Consider the following 18,973-nt stretch of genomic DNA (forward strand, 5'->3'; position numbering starts at 1 on the left):
ACACTGCAATGTAAGCCCCGGGTTAGTGGAATGCAAGTCAGCAAAGCTTGGGTTAGTGGAATGCAAGTCAGCATCTGCCTCAGGTTTGAGCATCTATACTGGTTGCTGAATTTTTGAACTCGGGCCTTAGCCTGGGACTTCATCATCCACACTGCAGTAGGCAGGTCTGAGTCCAACCAGCCATACCCCAAACTTCCTAGCTTCCTCCCACAATATGGCTGCTTTAGCTCTTTGGTTGTAGTGTAGTGTGGAAAGACATGAGTGTCCACCCAGCACATTATGGGAAGCTTGAGCGACCTGTCAACACATCCTGCCAAGCAGTCATTTCGGTACCTGAGCTCCCAGGAACCGGAGCCAGCAGCATGGAAGAGTCAGCATTTGAAGAACTTCTCTCACTTGCGCTTTCACTCTTAAGGAAATGGGCAGAACTTCCATGAGACACTGGTGGACACTCTGGCATCATTTTCTGACCACCAAAGGCACCTGACAGAGCTATAGATGGAGGCAGAGGACACATACATGGCAGACTGAAACTGGATGATGATGCTCAGAACACTCAGTATGGTCTCTGATGCCGTCAAGGTAGACAGGTCCTTCTGGTCAAGGGCCACAAGCACAGACTGGTGGAACCATGTCATTATGCAGACACAGGATGACTAGCAGGGGGTCCAGAACTTTATGAAGAAAGCTCCAGTTTTGAAGTCCTCCATTTCTGAAGCTTTGTGAGCAGCTTCCCCTGACACTTCAGCTTCAAGGCACATGCAAAGGCAGCCATGCCAATCCAGGAGTGGGTTGCTATAACAGTCTAGAACAGGGGTGGCCAACCTGTGGCTCCGGAGCCACATGCAGATCTTCAGAAGTTAATATGTGGCTCCTTGTATAGGCACCGACTCTGGGACTGGAGCTACAGGTGCCAAACTTTCCAATGTGCCAGGGGGTGCTCATGCTCAACCCATGGCTTTGCCACAGGCCCTGCCCCCACTCCACCCCTTCCCACACCCTCCCCTGAACCTGCCGTGCCCTCACTCCTCCACCTCCCCCCAAGAGCCTCCTTCATGCCACAAAACAGCTGATCGGGAGGTGTGAGGAGGGAGGGGGAGGCGCTGATCCGTGGGGCTGCCAGTAGGTGGGAGGCACTGGGAGCTGGGGTGGAGCTGCTGACGTATTACCGTGGCTCTTTGGCAATGTACATTGGTAAATTGTGGCTCCTTCTCAGGCTCCGGTTGGCCACCCCTGATCTAGAAGCTGGCTACTCCAGCTGGCTACAGGTCCACTGCCAACCAGTTTGGTGTGGAAGGTCAACTGTGGGTAAAGTGGAAGCAATCAGGCATGTGGTTTACCCCAAGATGGCAAATATAAAAGATATTCCTGAAGTAATTGCTGGCTGTGAGAGAATGGGGTTTTCCAAACTGCTCTGGGGCCATAGATACGACTCATGTGCCAATAGTTTGCCCTCCTCAAGGAGCACTTGAGTACACAAACTGAAAAGGGTACTAACTCACTTCATTGTTATGCAGACCCCTGTAAGCCAGAGGCCAATTTATGTACGTCAATGTGGGCTGCACTGGAAAAGTCCATGATAACAGGTTTTTTGCTGAGTGGGAGTCTACATTCAAGGACAGGCTGGGACACTATTCCCACCAAATGGCGTTGTCATAATGGAGTGACTGTTTCCACTGTGATTCTTGAGGACCCTGCATACTGCCTTTTGCCTTGGCTTATGAAACCATGTCCTCATCTCAGATGTCCTGGCAAAAGAAGGGTTAATTACACTCTCAGGTAGGTGTAGAATGCTGGCAGATTGAAGTCCCACCGGCACTGGCTACAGACCTATTTGGATTCCCGTGTCACCAATGCTGTCCATATCACTGTGGCTTGCTGTGCTCTTCACAATTGTTGTGAACCCAAAGGTGAACCGTTTCCCCCTGAATGGTCTGTGACAGTGATGGACTGCTGAACTGGTACGCTCAGCCAGAAAGCTGTTACCACAGCCAGAGCTGGATGCACCTGGGCAACAGAAGTCAGGGATGATCTGTGCTCCAGCTCCCACATCTAGGGTGACCAGACAGCAAATGTGAAAAATCAGGACAGGGGGTGGGGGTAATAGGAGCCTATATAAGAAAAGACCCAAAAATCGGGACTGTTCCTATAAAATCGGGACATCTGGTCACTCTACCCACATCATGGACTTGCATGGGCCAATGGAAGAGGGAGAATAGTACCTTTGTGAATGTGCTTGGCAATACAATGCTTTCAGTACATTAGATAAGGGGGAGGGGGCTTGATTGCCATACAGTGTATTTATGACTGATGTGAGCACTTATGAAATGGGGAGGGGAGTGGCAGAACTATGGCTTTAGAGAGATGAACTGACAAATAAATAGTGTTCGCATACAACTTCCAAGTGTTCTCATGCATTTATTATTTGAAATACACATGATATGATGTGATGGTAATACAATTTTTAATAAAGGAAAAACTCTCTTTTTGAATTTTTATTAGAAAAACACCATAATAAATTATTGCCACTCAGGCCACCATTAAAACACCAAAACACCAGTAACAGCAAAATCTTAAACAAAACCATCAACAAACCACATGAAAAAGTGCAAACAGTGAAACTATTTCCAAGACGGAAAATCCCTACCATGATATGGCTATTGGGCCCCCATTCTCCTTTCCCTTCTTTACACATTTGCCATGCACTGGATGCCAGGCGGGTGGAGGCATCCATGACAGAGGGGTTCACTATGTGGAAATGAATAAGGTGCACTTGGCCTGTCCATCTGTTGGTAGGGCCCAACTGCATGCATATCCAGCCATGGAATTGTGTCCAAACAGCTCCTGGTCTGCAGCACATTATACTATGAAGGGGTCTCAGGCAATGGTGCAGGTGCAGCAGGAGCCTGCCATCTTGTGGCCATAAGCGAAAGCTGCTGCTCCAACTGTTCTACTTCCTCGCTTAACTGCCATTCCTCTTCCAGAAACTGCATAGTATGGGTCTGCTGCTGCAGTGAAATCCTCTCCTCAAGCTATGCAGCCAGCCAAAGCCCTTCTGCTTGCCTCCCATCTGCCTTTCCCTTGCTGCAAGTCCCTCTTTCTTTGGTATTGGACCTCCTTGTTGGCCCAATCCAGAATCTCAACTATAAATTCATCACAGAAACACTTCCTCTTGAACTAGTCCATCAAGGTATATGGGCAAGCTGTCGAGGTATACAGGCTGTAGAGGTCAATGGGCCTGGAAGCGGACAAGACACGGAAAGTTGTCGTCTCAAGTGTCTCAGTACACGAGCACAGAAAAATTCCTTTTGGACTTTCAAGGACATAAAGTGTCACGTTGTAAAACTGTACTTCGTATATAGTTAGAGGGACGCTTCAGACCACAGAAGCTCCCTGGACATAGCCAGGTTAATTACAGTGAAGGATGTGCACAGAGACTGGCAAGTCAAAAAAATCACATCTGCTTTTTTCTAAAAATTGCAGACCAGTTGGGCTTTGGACTTGGGTGTTGGTGTGGCGTTCTAAGTAAGTCTCTATCATTTCAGGCATTCCACATTTTGGAGGACATAACAGTTCTCATGGTTCCTGAGTGGCAAAGAGAGGTTTTATTCCAAGCTGGCAGGGGGAAAGCCAGCTGTGTATGCCACCGAAGTATTCAAACACAGGGTGAGTGAACAGCACATCTACAAGTGGAGTAGGCTAGTCGGCTATTGATATAGCGCTGAAAATACACCCTTCCCCAAAATGTGACTGCATCTCTGGAGTTCCTTCTCCAGGAAAAGTTTGCAGCCGTCAGCACCTAGGATTGGATTAACATTCATGAAGAAATCAACAGGATGCTGCGTTAGCATCCACGTGGGTTGGTGCCTCCCGGCAGCTTCCGATAAAGCCTGTTATGGCTGCATGCAAACACATAGAACTCCATCGGCATCCACCTTCCTCCCCTCACCCCCGGCACACTTCTGGACTGCATTCAACCCCCCAGATGTATTTCGGGCAAATGATTTTGTCACCCATAGACTACATTGGCTACATTTTAACTGAAATGGATTGCATTTCAAACCCTCTCTCCCTTACAGTTCACTGTTTGCAGGCAGCTCGTTACACCATAGGGCTGGTACTAGGGTGACCAGAGGGCAAGTGTGAAAAATCGGGACGGGGATGGGGGGTAATAGGTGCCGATATAAGAAAAAGCCCCCAACATCAGGACTCTCCCTATAAAATCAGGACATCTGGTCACCCTAGCTGGTACAGAGTGCAATGCTTATAGGGAAGGCAATATAAGGTTTTTATTTTTAACGAACAGCCTAGCTGAACAAAAATTCACTTTTAGAGGCTTGTTTCACCGCTTGTACTTGGCAGTCTCCATTTTGAATTCCACCGAGGGGGCGGGGAGACGTCAAGATACTGTCATGCAATCCACCATTAGCAGAGACATGCTGGTACCAGGGCTAGTAATAACTTGCGCACTGGTTCATAAAATGAAAATCACTCTCACAGCTATATTAACAAACACAAAAATGGAGCCAGAAACTTCTTCTGTCTCTTCTACTTCTGCTGCTGGTTCCATGGTGTGCCGCTCCTCAGGGGGAGGGGCATCAAAAAGCTATTTCCAGTACGGTCCCATGATATGCTGCAGCTGGTTCTGTAGCAAAGCCTTCTCAGGGACGGGTTTCATCACTAGAGTCACTTCAATGCACTCATCCTGCACCTGCTCATGGCTCCCATCCATTCACATCCTGGCTGACCAGGTCATCACGCACCAGTGTTTGCTCCATCATAGGCGCAGTACCAGCTCCCAGTTAAAGATCTTGTAAAATGGACATGATGACAGTGAGTTCCCCGAGATGTGGTTCTGGTCCTTGGCTTTGCAGTAGTCAGTCTTGAGCCACTTAATCCGCTCCCTGCATTGGTCACCAGTCTAGTAAATTTCCAACAATACCAGCTTCTTTGCTATTTGCTGGGAGGCATAGTCTTTCCTGGTACTCTCACTGAAATCAAACGTTTTGCTGGCCTCACACACCACAGATTCACCAAAAATCTGGCTGTGCTTCTGCAACCAACAAGCGGACTTCTGGTCCGTGGTCACTGCAAATGCAGGAAAAGGTTCACTGTGTTTGCAGCTCAGCGGTCAGAGTAAAATGGAAGGGTTAAATGACGAGCTGTACTTGAACAAAAAGGGTTGCTTCCATTCCTGGGAGTCAATCGGTAACTCATGGGATAGAGAGGACAAAGAACACTGGTCCGTGGGACTTCTAGGCATTGGCAGACTTCCAGGGGCTGAGTCTGGCGTGGATGCATCCACATTGCAAAAGAATAGGGCTTAAACTCTGCATCCCAGCTAGATTTGGGCTCGAACCTCCACCCCCATAGGGTACGACAACCTGGGTGTTAGTCTCAGAGTTTTGTGGGTAGATGGAAGAGGGGTTAGGGCATCAGAGTCTGGGCTTACATTCCTGTGTAGACATACCTTCTGTTCTAAGGGTGGAGCATGAGACATACATTCAGGAACTCCCAATTTGTAGTTCAGTCTCTGCCACTGATGTGCGGTGTGTTCATGGGAATGTCACTTATCTCCCCATTACCGCCGTTTATAGAATGGTGATATTATCTACCAGTGTGTAGCATTATTTGTAAAGAATTTTGAATATGTATTTGCACACTGCACAAATTCAGGTATTTGACATATTTTAATAAATTCAAGACATTCCAATTTTAAACAGAGCTCTGAAGCAGTATTTCTGTGCTCATACAGCTGGCTACTCAAGACATAGTTGGAAGGGAAAAAAATCCCCAAGAGTTAGATTTTAAATGCATATTTAGCGCTACAAGATACACATCTTTAAAAAAATCCCTTGAGGATCTGTTATATTAAAATTCTAGTCACAGTTTGCATTAAGCCAGTTTATTGTTTTCTACTTAAACTTGGGAACTCTTTGTAAATTTAAATATGGTTTCTTTACAGAAGCTTCAATTTTTATTACAAATGTAGATCTTAACAAAATGCTGTACTGTAATGTTTGAAGATTTTACCCCCTTTCCATAAGGAACAATAGAAAGAGCTAGAAAAAAAAAAAGTAGTGATGTAGTTATTAGACAACCTGCAATCTCAAAGTTCTGGTATTTATTTGCCGGTAGATGTGCTGTTCTTTATATGTTCTAATACAAATCACATGATGGTATGATCTGGATTAGGCCCTGTGACATTTTCTTCCAATGGTGTATGGAAGGCATGTCAGATCCTACCAAAGTTACTTGGATAGTCTGTCATATGTCCATAAAATCAGTTTTTTGGGGGATGAGGTTGTTGCGAAGTTATGGGAAGCAGGTATAGCTTTAAAGAAACTGTTCTTTTGAGAAGCAAAGAGAAAAGTGGAGAATTTACACAAAAAATACCGGTAGGTTGGATTCAGCTACTTTACAGCTCAAAGAATGATCCAGACAGAGGTACTGGAAAGATTTATGAGGCTCTTTGTTCTAAGAGCAGCACAGATTCTTATGGCACAAACAGCTGTTTATGGAAATACTACTGGGCAAGCTCTCCAAGGCAGGAAACGCCTTTCTGCACCAGTCAGAAGCTATACCATTTCCCATAAAACTCCATATCCCAAATAGCTACTATACATAGTTAATAGACCTTCTTTATGACTTTCAAGCATGGTTCTGTCCTGTCTTTGTTCTTTTTTCCTCTATATTTCACAGGTCTCTCTTATTGCCTTGAAACATAAGGACATATAGTCCGAACCATGTGAAGGTTGGATTTTAACATGAAATTAGTATGCTGTACTCCTGAAAAAAATGATGAATTGAATTTTCTTTATAAGCTGTGCCTTCATTTATGAGTGTATTAATTCATATATTATTACCTGAATATAAACCATAGCTGAGGGGATGTGACAATGCAGAATAATAAGTCTACAAACAAAGAATAAAGAGAAGAGCGCATCTGCCAAAGGAAGTGTGCTGCCAGTTCCTCACCAAGAAACAAACTAGTAAGTTCTGCTCTAAACCAGTGGTTCTCAACCTGTTTACCATTGTGGGCCACATATGCAGCTCTCTGTGTGTTATGTGGGCCACATCCACACAATATATATACTACCTGTATGGCCCTGTGGATGGCACATGAGCCACAGTTGTGTGCTGATTGGGCCGCAAGCGGCCCAGGGGCGGCAGGTTGAGAACCACTGCTCTAAACAAAATCAACCCAGGCAGTGGGAAGCAGGAAACCACAATATCCCAATGAGTTCTATACGAAATCTCATGCATCCCACAATCTTCTCCAAGGACTGAACTTCATTTTCCAGGTGTTGGCATTTTTATTACATGTCAAGATAGATGACGAAATGAAAATAATCGCCAGTCTATCTGTATGAATAACGCCTCTACATTCTGCGTCTACTAGTGCTCACAGAGGGTGAAATTCACCCCTGCACAGAGGGACAACACATGGCCTATGCACTACATGAGCCAACAGCACAGGACTAACATAGGACTGAAATTGCGTAGAGAGGCCTTGGGCTGGCCCACATCAGAGGGGTGAATTTCACTAAAGAGCTGAATCCTAGTGCCATTCTAGTTCATTAAGTCAAAACAAAGAGGAGTTTTAGAGGTCATTCAACTGAAAGTTGCATTATAAAGAATACTGATTAAACTGAATCAGTTAAATTCTTTGGACTAACTTAAAGCACACCGACATGGGACAGTTTTCTAAAAAAAAAAATCAAACCACCACTACCACACATGGTTGTGACCCAAATGAGGTTGCAGGCTCAACTGATTTCACTGTATCGCATTTCCACAAACAGTTGACGAATGTATTCCAAAGAGAGCCCTAGAAGTACACAGCATCAATGAGCCATCACGGTGCGCTGTACCAGTCACTATTCACCACTCTCTTGAAATAGCAAACATGATATAACTAAGACTTTCTGATGTTAGATATTACCATGGCGTGTCACCTAAACAAACAAACAAATAAAATTAAGGGCAAAATCCTGGCCCTACTGGCTTCAAATGGGACCAGGATTTCACCCTAAAGCTTAAAAAGCCAGTGACGGACTGCCAGGTGTGTGAGATTTAGGTGCAGTGTCTTTGCTCAAGAAAGCACAGGACTGTACCACTAGGGACAAAGGATGAACATATGGGGGCAAGATTGTGGCATGGAAGAAACTTTCCCAAATTTTGTCTGACTCAAGTATATGCACTCATCTCCCATGGGCACATGGGCATGCTTTACTTTTAAAAAAGTAATTTATCCTAAATCACATTGGAATCACAGTATTGGCTTTTTAACTTAAAGACTAAGTGCAATTTTATCTTTGGAAAAACTTTTGAGAATTGTGTTTAGAGCATATCATGAAATAGGGCCTTATTATGAAACCATTCGTGTTCTAGTTCCTGAGATATAGCGCACTGTGCTGACCAAAATGTTTAGAATTACAGCACACAATTGTATTCTGTTTGTAGTACAAATACACTGGCACATTCTATTTTTATTTTAATTATTTTTTTATTCAGGGGAAAAGAATGGTCAGATTTATTACCAAGGTGGACTCCAATGGCAATATTATTATAGTTGTAACAGATGAATAAACTAATATATTTCTTCAAGCCATAAAAGGAACTAGCTACAGTTAGAGAAAATGGATCTGGAAAGTTGCAGCAGAAAAGTTCAGATGGGAGTAAGGACCCTCATTCCACAGCTATTCCAAGAAAAATAAAAGGTCGAGTCCAGACAGAATCCAGCTGAGTATTTCTCAATATCTAATCAGTTTCAAAATCTGCCAATATTCTCAAAGAGTAAAAATTCAGCTGCGGTCCATGGGGAGCTCTGAGATGTACATTTTACTAACTATATACTCACTATTTTTTGTTGTTAAAAATGAATATTTGTGCCTTCGATATCTCTAATTAATACATTAGTGCAGCCTTATCTTGCAAACTCAAAAGACTGAGTTTTTTCAAAACTATGGCTGATATTTTAGTGCTTGATCCAGACAGATCTGCTAGTTTGAGATTTCTTTAGGGGGGTGTGGAGGAAAAGGGGAGTATGCAAAAACAAGAGAAAAGTTTTACAAAACATTGCTTATCATAAGATTAGCACATCCAAATGGTGACTTCACATCACGGGTGAGAAGGGGGAGGGAAGAAGAATCAACTAACAGCACTTGTTACATTTATGACTTCTTTTCACTGAATAATTTCTGCACACTTCACAAACATTAATTGAGCTCAGAACTCTTGTGTGAGGCAGATAAGGAATAATTTCACCATCAATGAAATGGAGCCACTTCTGGAGTTGAATATGGCAACTGTTTAACAGCACACATCAGTTTTTAGGACACAGCGTAAGAAGATACCGTTATCCTTTTCAAATTGCAGCAGGTAATTACAGAATTTAATGACCAGAGTGGGAAACTCTCCAGATAACCAATGTTAACACCTTTCATCTTACAAAAAATGCCACATGCTCCATAATGTTTACAAGTCTGACCCACCAGCACTACGACATCTAAATGCACAGATTTATTATCGGTCAACAGAGAAGAGAACTACCTCATATGCCGATGCCAATATCTGTAGAATCTAGGTTTTTCTTAACAGTCTTCTATCCAAATACTTACTCAGTGCCAATTAGCTTGTGTTTGATAATGGGTAAAACAGCACAGGGTAAAATGGCTCAGTTGGAATGCAGTTCTGTTAGAGACATGTGGTCAAGTAAAACCTTAGAATGAGCAGACAAAACTCCTTTAACTTCATAGTATTGTGCCTACCTATGCTTGAGCTGAATTCAGCCCATAGAATTCACAGTATAATTTGGAAGTAACTACTGGTTGCCTGAGACACAATACAAGAGCTGAAGCACTAAACAGATAGTGACACTGACCATATGTAGACAGAGCATGCTTTTCTTATTGCTCATAATTGCTCATCATCCGTCAAAGACCTCCAGTTTTATAACTATAACAATGAAAATATATGTAGAATGGCACCAAAATTCCACCCAATGCAGACAGAAGCCCCTGGAAGGAGGTTCTCAAAAACAAAGAGCTCCAGAATCAGTTTTCTTTTTCCAGCTCTCATTATTTTGGTTTCTCAATTTATTCTTCATAACATGATTACAAGATAATCGATAAGATTAAGTGATAAATGTCCAACTCAGTTATATTTTTAGATAACTTTATGTGGGTAACAAATTGCCTTGAGTATTGCTTGGATTCTTCTGGATCAGTACTTGATTTTGGAATAGAGTAATGGCATGCACATCCCAATTCCCCTAAGGAAAGTGTATACGCTTAACTTAGGGTTTATCTATATGAACGCATAGTTCATAACAAACTTGGGTGTAAATCCACCTTGTACTAGCCTGCCGTGCACTAAAAGTTCCCTACAGCACTTTGATGTACTCCTGTTTCAGAATGGAGTGTATCAAACCGATTAGGGAACTTTTAGTGCACAGCAGCAGGGCCCACACAGACACTTAGTGCGTGGCTGGCTACTGAGTGTAGATTTACACACCAGCTTGCCACAAACTAAGTGTTCGTACAGACAAGGCCTTATTCCCCTTTGTCCTCAAAATATAGCTATGAGAAGTAAAGGTGTGGTGCAACCTCCTATCCCCAAATACACACACTGCTCTGAATCGGAAATTCTGTGACTGACCTCTGTTTAAAACCTAATATTCCCAGGCAAGTTAGTTTTCATAACGATGAACCTAGACTCTGGAGAAAATCCTTTGTTTGAACAGAAACCTATCCGATTATGTATGAGACACATTCAAATGTATCAATCCAAACTCAAATTCAAACCCTTTGTTCAAGAAGTTCCAGCTGAGGGAATCCCTAGCCTTGCAAAGCTACTCAACCGCACTTTAAAAATATGTAATTTAAACCATGTTTCCTTCCAGAATCATGAAAGAAAGCCATTCATATTTACTGATTCTTAAACCCTTTAAGTATAAAAGGAGACATGGTTCCCTGGTGCTTCCTTTAGACCAGTGCCATGGCTCTGCGCAATACATCATCCAAGTGATAACATGCTGATGATGTGTTACACTAACACATCCTTACATGGGAAATGCTCTAATGGTCTGTCAGGGTACTGAATCACTACAGAGCTGTCATTCTGATGATGTGTTACTTAGAGATATAGCTCTGATCTAAAGCAAGCATCAAGGGACCCAACAATGGGAGAATTATATTTTTATATTTCAGGGATTTGGGGTATTGAAAATAACTTTCCATGAAGGAGAAAAATTAAGGTTTGCACTAGTGAATGACTGGCCTCCCATTGAGTTTTTTAAGTAGGCCTCCTCAGATATTCAGCCGGTAGGCAAATTAAGGAAACATACCCTCTGAATAACATATAGCAGGATATTCAAACCTGAGTACTACAGAAGGAATTCAAAGCTAAACATTCATATATTCAAAATGGTCTAATTGTGCACAATATATGCACAAAAACCCCTATATTAAAAGAACATTAAGGTTGCAAAGTCAAGACTAAACACGCTTTTAGAACATTTGCTCTTCTCTAGATGGTCTCCAATTTGTTCATATTTTCCCTAAAGTGTGGCAGCCAAAACTGAACTCAGTACTTCAGCTGAGGCCTCACCAGAGCAGAGCAGGGCAATTACCTCCCATGTCTTACATACAGTACTCCTGTTAATACACCGCAAAATGAAATTAGCCTTTTTCACAACTGCATCACATTGTTGATTCATATTCAATTTGTGGTCCACTATAACTCTGTGCCTTTTCAGCAGTACTACTGCCTAACCAGTTATTGACTTTTCCTTCCTGTCTGAACAATTTTGCACTTGTCAGTTTCTTTCCCAGTATCAAAATTAGGCAGACCCATCCGTACTTCCCTGGGTCCTCTTTAGGCCCCTTGTTAAAGATAGGCAGTAGCGTAGCTAGCGGGGTTCAGGGGAAGCGGCTGCTTCCCCTGACCACATTCCCCAAAAGTGGCACCTGAGGAACGGGGCCGCGGGCTGGCTCCCGGTGCTCCAGGTGGCCGGTGGAACGGGACTGCGGGCTGGCTTCCACCGCTCCGGGCGGCCGGCGGAATGGGGCCGCGGGCTCCCGGCGCTTTGGCCAGTGCAGCGGGGCCGCGGGCTCCCGGCGCTCCGGTTGGGACTCCGGCCCTGAGAGCGTAGCCGGGGGTCTCGGTGCCCTGGACAGCGCTCCGGATGGGGAAGCGAGGTGGCCCTGCACATGCGCCGCTCCGTCTTTCGGCGGCATTTCAGCGCATGCGCAGGGCCGCCGAAATGCCACCGAAGGACCGGCGCCTTTTTTCTCCGCCACTCCTCCTCAGCTGCAACCCTGGTTACACCATTGAAGATAGGTATTATGTTTGCCTTTCTCCTGTCCTCCATGAGTTTTCAAGATAATCACTAATGTTTCCAAGATTGCTCCAGCTAGTTCCTTATGTACCTGATGGTGGATTTCATCAGGCCTGCTGACTTAAATACATCTAACTTATCTAAAATCCTTTAGTTGTTCTTTCCCTATTTTGGCTTGCATTCCTTCCCTCCTGTTGTTAATATTCATCATGTTAAGTATCCAGTCACAACATACCTTTTTTAGTGAAGACTGAAGCAAAATAGGCATTAAATACCTGGTCTTCTTAATGTCATCTATTATTAGCTCGCCTTCTCGGCCAAGTAGAGGAGCTATACCTTCTATAGCCTTTTTCTTGCTCCTAACATATTTAAATAACCTCTTCTTATTGCCTTTTATGTTCCATGCTAGGTGTAACTCACTTTGTGCCTTAGCCTTTCTGATTTTGTCTCTACATGCTTGTGCTATTCTTTTATACTCATCCTGAGCAATTTGTCCACGTTTCCAATTTTCACAGGATTCCTTTTTGATTTTCAGGTCATAGTTTCACCTACCCTCATTCTCAGAGACAGTCGAACCAATTCTGATATTTTCCAGAAAAATTCAGCCTGGAAAATTTCAGCCCAAATGGTCAAAGTTTACCAGAGTTATAATCAACTGAAAATGGAGTCTTATAGTAGGAAATGTCAGGCAACCTTAAAAATAGGAGGAGCTTTGTTACAGAAATGGAGACTTAAGAAAACAGGATTAGAGACTTTATAGCCCCTTCATCACCCCTTTAAAGCCTGTAAATTCCACATTATTAGGAAATAAATATCTTTTTAAAGGCTGGTGAATTACTTTTTGAAATCTCTATGAAAGTAAATAGTTATTTAAACTCAAACCACCTTCTGCAATGGTAATCCATGAACAAAGAAGATTATTCATCACAACCAAGTAGAGATTGGTCTGAACTATTATTCTGGATTCAGATCTACCCCACATCTGAATTTCAGAACCAGATCCAAACTTCCCACATCCACTGCTATTACAATTGGAGGGTGCAAGGTACCCATGATTAAATGCTAACAAAGACTGAATTAAAATAATGAATGAGATCAGAGCACATGCGAAGTTTGAAAATTCATGTCTTAACATTAACAAATCTAGGGCTCTGATCATATGCACTTTTGCTAATGAAACTGATCTGAAATCAGATCATGAATCACAGCAACTTTTAATAGAAAAAAATCTTGCCATCAGATATATATGTGCAGAACTCCAATTGCAGTAATTGAGAATTACATCTGTGGATCTAGAGGCAGACTTTGGCTCTTTATAGTCTAATGAGGATAATGGAAATAATGAATGGGCACATTTGAAGTCATAATTAACTAGATATACAATAAGCAGCCAAGGCAAAACCGATACAGCTTATGATTATGCTGATATCAACACAGTCGCATTATTCCATAGTAAACTACTTCTTCCATCCATTATCTAACAATTATCTGACAAGTGACTCAGCCAATCTCTCTCTAGAGTTCTGACACAGGCAGTAAGTCCACAATACCCTAGATATGTCTTTGGTGCTTTTATGATTTTGTTTAATAGGTAGTAACTGGAACAAGACATGATCTTTCTCGCCTTCTCACCATGTAATGAAGAACTGACTTATTCAGGATATCAGGTATGGATGGCAGATAAATGTGGGGATCCTTTAATTTTCAGTGATGAAATAGGGAAACATGTCTAACAGGGCAGAAAGAATCTAGCCAGAAGAGTAATTTCTCAAGTATCTAGTTAGATCAATAATTGTATTTCAAATCATTAATACAATGTTGTTCCTAAAAATGGATTTTCGTATTTTATCAGATCATTTGTACAGTAGGTCTAAAAGTGCACATCCATTGAGACTGTTTTATACTGTAAAATATGCAGTTTTATTTACCTGATGCATGGCTTAGTCTGCACTATATACCTTGCGTTACTACAGAGTCACCAAGTGCTACTGACATACCATACAAAACAGCCTTTGTGTGTAAATTCTTATTAACCAAAATGAAACTTTTACATCCAGCTTCCATGTATTCATGACATGGTGATTGTTTTCCCTTTTGAAATCTGTTTCTGGTAACATCTTAAGATCCTTTGAATTGGAGTAAGTGAAATCCACCCTGAAACTCTCAATTCTATTTAGGACAGTGGAGAAAATAAGAACAATAAAAGTAAACAGTACAACTCTAATGTTGGAGCAGTGGTACACAGGCTCCCCGAGAGAAATACCACGAAACCGCAGAATTACACAAGTGAAGACCTATTATAGCTATTCATTTATTTACTCATACTGTACTGCACTATTTTGCATCAGAAAGATGAACAAGTAGTGGATATTCAGCTTGCCCTACTCTTTCCAGGTATCCCAGCAATACTCAACCTTCCTGCAGATAGCAGATAAGGATGAGTTTTATGTGGCACCCCCATCTAAAAGAGATTACAGTTTGGCATGTAATTCACTAGTAACCACTGGTATGCAATATAGTATTCATGTATTAGCAGCTCTATACCAACTACATTGCTTTTGTGATTATATTGTCCCTCCAGAACAGGACTGAGACGGATTGGTTTAGGAAAGCTTACGCTGTCTCTCTTCCTGTGCTACAACTTTTCTTTTTCTGATATGGTACTTGAATCTGGTACCTTTCCTGAGCTCTAGAAGTTATTTTAAAACATTTATGGGTTGTGGGGATGGAATCCAAGCTGATAGAGATGCATTGAGTAAGTTCTCCCATATTTTGTGTTGATAAATCAGTCTTATTTCCTGTTTCCTTTGTACCCCAGTAATCTTTTTTCCTGAATATGCCCTTTTTATCTTCATACATTTCAGAACACTTCAAATTTTTAAAAAATGTGTCTATATAAAGAGACATGCAAATACTATAGACTGAAAGAGAAATGTTTATGGCCTTTATAACTAATACTAAAGGGATTCTGTAATATGCTTTCATACGTGTTTTTGTGTTCTTCTAATATTCTAAGATTCATTCTTTTTTGGGAATGAGATGAGCAGGAAACAACTTAAACATACTAAAACAGACACACACGCAGTATCATGTGGAGGAAAATGAGAACAACCGTGAGCACTGGGTTCAACAGGATCTTCTGTAGGAGGCCTGAGCAGAAACCAAGGAGCTATAACTATGCAAACCAAAGTGGTAGTACATCTCCTTGGAGTTGGATTAGTGTGGTTCCTATTTTTGAGCTGAGTTTATATCCAACTTAACTGAGTACATTTAATGTACAATATACAATAACCGAATAAAGTAATCTGTGTGTTGATATTACAGAGGAAGCCACATGGGAGTTTTTGTGAGCTATGTGTCACAGCCTCAGCTCATATAAAAAGAAATCAGTGGAACCACCCTGATTTCCACTACCTGAAGTTATGGCCTTATAGCTCTGCAAATTCATTCATAGGAAAATAGGCTAGTCTTTAAATCCTATATATGAATTGTTTGGTGTGGTTTTTTTTCCATTGAATATATAATTAGCTGAACATAAGAGGTTCGGCTAATTATACACCTGAGAAAAACATAGGCGTGTGAGACAAACTTACTGAAAGCAAAATAAACTAACCCAAAGCTTTTACTCTACAACTCACTCTCTTGCACCCAAGTTAATACATTGCTAAATCATAGTATAAGAAGTCAACCCTACACAATTGTATTTTCTGGTTTGCTCCCAGGCACTGCAATTTCAGTGCATGCAATGGTGCCTGAAGGATGAGTTGGAGGTGCAAGACGCATCTAGCATTGATTTATCTTATTGTATCCTCTGAGCCCTATGGGGTAGACCATTGACACAACCCATCAGAATATGTCAATATGTTGCTTTGAGAGACTTTCTGAGTATTCATAAGCATACACTTCAGAGGAACTGCATGATCTGGATGCATACTAATACTAAGTATTGTTGTCCCCAAGTACTCGTTGGCCAGAATGACCTGCCCACCATAGAAGTGATAGGAGAAAGGAATCCAGAGATGCAGCAGTTCTTGAAGCTGCATTGGTATTTATTGTACCAGCATTTACATTCAGTTGCCTTCAGCCCCCATTTATGCATGCGTTCCCCGCCCCATATTCAGTGTGCGCCAAGTGTGATCAAAATAGCCTTCCGGGTCCCAACCTGCGTGCCCAAATTCTGAACTTGCTTCAACATGCAGTGAGGAGGCTGTTTCAAGCAAGAGAACTTCTTCCAGCCCTACCTGCATGCCCTCCCCCAGCTTTATTCTTCTAGCATCCTTCCTACCCTGGTGCTATTCTTGTAATTGTTCTCTGCACAACCTAGCTTTCTCTGGTATTGCCCCTCCTCCTCCTCCCCCTGTCATGAGCTGAGTCTATATGGTATAGGGCCCCAGAACCCCTCTCATTCCCAGAGGATTTACCAAGGATAATTAGGCAAATTGAGTAACCTGGACTACACCCTAGTTCTAATTCCTGAGGGAGTCAAAACTTTTTGGAGATGCTTCTTGGTAAGCCTAGCGTCTCAAAGCATTTTCCTTTCTTTTTCCCCCAGTGACAGTTTACTCTGCCACAGTTGTATATTATTGATCCCACTGCATTGTTAATCTGTTCAGTCATCTGCACAGGACAGTGTTCTGTGTATTTTCATTATAAGAGACATTTCCATAACAGTCCATACTGAGACTGCTAAAATTATTAATTCTCAGTTTAATAGCTAGCTGTCAGGACCCCACTATTGAACCAAGGCCCATCTGGTCCTTATGCAACTTCCTTAGCTGCTGTGTCATGACAATGCACTGAACTGTTTCCCCTGACCAACAGTCTTAGTACTAAATGCCTACAGACCCACAGCAGCCACGCCCTAAGCGCCTGATTGGATGTACAGACAGCAGTCTCAGTGAGTATCTGGACTATATAAAGGCCACAACAGGACGAGGAAGAGAAAGCTGTCTGAGCAACATTACCTGCTGGTTCCTGCCTAGACCTACTGCCTCACCTGGCCCTACCTTGTTGCCTTGCCTGATCCTGTCTTGCCATCTCGCCTGACCTTGCCTTGCCTGACCTTGCCGCTTAGATTGTATCTTCTGGCTACTAACCCATGTGAGAACTCTGACCATTGTACCTAATACCGATTGACCTCCCAGCAACCTGACCACCTGTGTATGCTCTACTACTGCTCTGTACTGCCCTCCCCCCAGCCCACCTCAGCCACCGGGCATTACACTATCCACTTTTACTGAATAAACAAAGCATCATGTGATTAAAAAATACTTTAAAAGTAAGCAAGTGATATGATTCTGAATAATCTGTGAAGAGTGAACAAAAGAAACAAGAGTCTAGAGAGAATCGATAGTTGGAGACCAAAATAACTTACGTATGAAATTTTAAAAGAATGGATCAAAATTTCATTTGTAAAAGGAGTTAGAATTGTTGACCAGATTAAGTAACAATCTAAACGATACAAGAAGTAAAACAACAAACAATAATATGCCTAGGTCCCTTGCAACCCGTATAGGACCAGAAGAAGCAAAGTCTTCAATTAAGCAAGGATTTCACCCAACGAGCCTACTAGTAGAGTAACGTCCTATTCAAAGTGAGTAAGGTGGAAGAACTGGGTGCTTTATTCTCAAAGGTCAACAAAAGGAGGGTGATTCTAGCCAGGTACAGAGATAAATTCTTGATGTACCTGACACATCTACAAATATTTAGTTATACAAGAACCTAATATCAGCATAGAAGCTAGGAAACAAAAAAGTAGAACTCAATATTGCTAATGCAGAGATGCTGCTCAAATGGGTGATATCTTATGAATGCAGTAAGGGGAAAGAATAAAGAAAATATTAAGGGACCCCGGAATTAGCCCTGCGAATACTTACTTTGTACCTGTAAGAATGGACAAATTATTTAACCCAATACAGGAAAAGATTACATTAGTCAGCTAGAAACAAACCAGTGAAGAAATGAACTGAGATTTTGTTGGGTAGGTGTCCAACTACTGGCCTGGGGTAATATTTTATAGAACTCGGTCAGATTACATGGTTTAGATACAATTTCTTTGTTTATCCTAGAAAATATGGAGCTCTGTGAAAGTAAAATTTACCCCAGTCCTTTTAATGACCACTGTTTATATTTTAATGCTAATTTGTCAGTTACTTTTAGTAAATTGTATACTCTTTTATATGGGGTGCTTCTAAATTAAGTATGCTTAACTGAATACTAGCAGGGAATCAGTCACTTGAAAAGTGATAGAATAAAATCAACTGAATGAAAGCATATACCATAACTTGTTCAAAACAATCTACTTCCCAACTTTCTCAGCCCTCCTACACCTGGAACTTTCAAAAACACATTCTGGGTACATTTTGTAATACTTTTTATATACTAAGCACTAAATCATTACTAAAAAAATACCATTATGATCTCTGCAGTACTTAAACAAAATTGGGATTATAATATACCTCGCACTTGATGTGTAAGAAGCAAAAGACACTGGCAGTGATTTAATAGTTCTCTTGTGGATTTTTTAAAAAATGGATGGGCTAGAAGTTTTTTATATATATTTTCCCAGAAAGACTACATTTTGATTGGACTAGCTATAATGTCTTCCCTATATTAGTCATATCAAACTGC

The sequence above is a fragment of the Malaclemys terrapin genome, chromosome 14, assembly GCF_027887155.1.
Source record: "Malaclemys terrapin pileata isolate rMalTer1 chromosome 14, rMalTer1.hap1, whole genome shotgun sequence".
Classification (NCBI taxonomy): domain Eukaryota; kingdom Metazoa; phylum Chordata; order Testudines; family Emydidae; genus Malaclemys; species Malaclemys terrapin.